We start from the raw sequence: 3799 nt of genomic DNA, 5'->3' as shown, positions 1-3799 counted from the left end.
CAATTGACACCAAACGTATGATTTGACACTAAACTCAAACAAGAAACATCAAATTATTTTTGATTTTATGATTTTATTAATTTTTTTTTGAATTTTTCGAAAATTATTTTGGGAAGAACAAGAAAGAAGAATTTTTTTTTGTATTTTTTGAAAATAAGAAATAAAAAGCTTAAAATTAAAATAAAATTACCTAATCTGAGCAATAACATGAACCGTCAGTTGTCCAAACTCGAACAATCCCCGGCAACGGCGCCAAAAACTTGGTACACAAAATCGTGATCGTTCATTCCTTGGTAACGGCGCTAAAAACTTAATACACATGTTCATAATCTTGGTTCTTTGTCACAACTTCGCACAACTAACCAGCAAGTGCACTGGGTCGTCCAAGTAATAAACCTTACGTGAGTAAGGGTCGATCCCACGGAGATTGTCGGCTTGAAGCAAGCTATGGTCACCTTGTAGATCTTAGTCAGGCAGATTCAAATGGTTATAGAGTTTTAATAATTAAAATATAAATAAAACGTAAAATAGGATAGAGATACTTATGTAATTCATTGGTGAGAATTTCAGATAAGCGTATGGAGATGCTTTTATTCCTTCTGAACCTCTGTTTTCCTACTGCTTTTATCTAATCCTTCATACTCCTTTCTATGGCAAGCTGTATGTTGGGCATCACCATTGTTAATGGCGACATCCCGTTGATGGGAAAATTTGTGGAAAAACGAATTTCCAAAACACCCAAATCTAACTGGCAAGTGTACCGGATCGCATCAAGTAATAATAACTCACGTGAGTGAGGTCAATCCCACAGGGATTGAAGGATTGAGCAATTTTAGTTTAGTGGTTGATTTAGTCAAGCGAATCAAGTATTGGTTGGGTGATTTGTGATTGCAGAAACTAAATTGCTTGAAATGTAAAGGGAGAGGGGTAGATTGCAGAAAATTAAAGAGCAAAGAAAGTAAATAAGCTAAATCTTAAAGAACAAGTAATGTAAATTGCAGAAACTTAGATTGCAAGAAATGTAAATGGCTGAATCTTAAAGTGCAAGAAATGTAAATTACTTGAATTATAAAGGGAATTGGGAAGTGGATTTGCAGAAATTTAACAAGGAAAAGTAAAATTCAACAAACAGAAATGTAAAAGATGGATTCAATTAAACCGGATCTCAAGTGACAATGAAAATAAGCTTGGTGTAGCAACGAAACAAGGAAATTGAAATTGAAAGATGTAGATCTCAAGATTCAAGAGACTAGGTAACCAAGTCTAGATCTCAATGCCTTCCTAGATCCAAATTGAGAATTCAATTGCAAGAAAAGTAAAGATCCAGCAGTAGAAGAAAAGAAGTGAAATCGCAAATTCTCAATGATGCAGTAAATCAAAACAGAGAGATCTCAAGATGAGATTGAGACAGAATTTCCTCAATTCTTCAACCTAAGATTCAAGACAAGTGTAAATGAAATTGAAAACAAGAAAACTAAGAGGAAGAGAATTCAATTCTCCTTCCCCAAGACTCAGAATCTCAAAATAACTTCTAACCAAAAGCTCTCCCCAAAATCACTCAGCAAAACTAAAACAGAAAAAGCTCCCTTAAAACTTAAATTCTAAGCTATTTATACACTCTCTTCAAATGATCTTCAAGCCTTGAATTGGGCCTTTGCTCTTGATGGAATTGGGTTGACAAAAGCCTCTGTTGATTGCTCTTGGAGTTGGAGAGAAACCCACTTGTGAACCGGGCCATGAACCATTAAAGTTTGAGTAAAAGTTTGAGGCAAACTTTTACTCAAGCTTTTCATATCAGCTAGCCTTCCTTGCTGTCATCCACGTTTGAGCTAAAGTTTGAGGTCAAACTTTGAGCCAAACGTGGATCCCTCTTGTATGCTTCTTGGCCAACGTTTGCCTAAAAGCTTGAGGGCAAACGTTGGCGCAAGCTTTTGCTCCCTGGGTGTGTTTGTTGTGGCGCCAACATTTGCCTAAAAGCTTGAGGTCAAACGTTAACATAAACAATATATATAGATATCTCAATTGGGGAGAGATGGCTGAGTGGACTAAAGCGTAGGGAGAAGAACCTATGATTAGCTTTTCCGTTCATGGAATAGATGAAATAAACCAAAAAAGAATATTGACAAATATCAACTAGAATATATTTATTTATATAATAAAAATAAATTACTAAAAATATAATCAAATTCGATTTATAGCTCGTAATAATCTATCTTCCGGGGCATACGAGGATTCTTGTACCATTTGAGGCGTTAATTTCCCCACTAAAATATCGCCTGTCAACCGGACTGTAATAAATTTTTATTAGAAGATACGTAAAATCTAACAGAAACAAATTAGTAGTTGTTATTAGTCGGTTAGATTGCATAACCAAACAATAAAATAAATGACTTATAGGATGAATTCATTAATAACTAAGTACTAACCAACTCATGCGCAAGCTTTTGCTCCCTCCAGGGTGTGTTTGTTGTGGCTCCAACGTTTGCCTAAAAGCTTGAGGTCAAACGTTGGCGCAAGCTTTTGCTCCCTCCAGGGTGTGTTTGTTGTGGCGCCAACGTTTGCCTAAAAGCTTGAGGTCAAACGTTGACGCAAGCTTTTGCTCCCTCCAGGGTGTAGTCAAGCTCCTCCAAAAGTTTGAGCTAAAGTTTGAGGCAAGCTTTGGCTCAAGCTTTTTGTTCTCTCTTGCTCTTTGTCATTCCTTCTTTCTTCAACCTTCTTCAAAGCTCTTTTCACCTATCATCAATCAATCAAAGACATCAAAGCTATGCTCAAAATCATGAGATTGTTATTCTTTCATAATATATGACAGTTGTAGCACAAAATCTCATGAAATTGCATTAATTTATCCATGGTTGATTGAATCAAAGAAAACATGAAATTCTACCCAATTGGCTTACTTATGGCTCAAGAAAGTGCATAAAATCAATTGAAAACAATGGAAAAAGGCTAGTGAAACTAGGCTAAGATGACTTGTCATCACAACACCAAACTTAAAGCTTGCTTGTCCCCAAGCAAGAAAAGAATTATTGAGAAGAAAGAATGAAATGGAAGAAGATGTTTATGCTAGCAGAGTATTATTGGTAGCTCATGGGATTCTATGTAGATATGTAAATACTCACTTCTTATTGACATTTAGGCCTAGAAAGTCTCCTCCAAGCATCAAGCAACACACTGCTATGACCTCTCATTATTCCTTTTTCCTTGATTATTATTTTTTTCTATAAGCTTTAGTTCAGTGTCATGTGTAACAAGCTCTTTTCTTTCTTTATGCTTGACACATTATTCACTATAGACACTTGGCTCACATTCCTTCTTAGAACATTGATGCCCAGCACCTCTTTGGGATACTAAATGCCTTGTAGTTAGGTTGCTCTTGATAGTGGACTTTTAGTTGATGATCCCGGGTTAGTTAACCCAAGTCACCAAGTGTTGATGCACTCCAAAGAACTTAATAATCCAAGCAGATCCTAGTACAAAGACATCACAGGCATATATTCTAAGGTTCAAGCTATTGGTGTCTAGCTTTACTTCTTTTTTTTTTCTTTTGTTCTGTTGCCACTCTTTGGCTATTTATTTTCTCTTTTTGTTTTTCTTTTTAAGCTAGGACTTTTATTCTATTGAGATTCATAGGCAGTGAGCTACTTTCTACTTAAAAGGAGATAGTCTAGTTCTTTTATTCACTAAAAGTGAGCTATCATACAATCATACATTCATACCACCACTCACTATTATTGTACTTCCAACTAACAAAGAACTATCTTACTTCACATTCCAAACATTTCTTTTATTGAATTAAAGA

This window comes from Arachis ipaensis, chromosome B9, assembly GCF_059453495.1.
Source record: "Arachis ipaensis isolate K30076 ecotype BB chromosome B9, ASM5945349v1, whole genome shotgun sequence".
Classification (NCBI taxonomy): Eukaryota; Viridiplantae; Streptophyta; class Magnoliopsida; order Fabales; family Fabaceae; genus Arachis; species Arachis ipaensis.
This window is presented reverse-complemented; position numbering follows the sequence as displayed.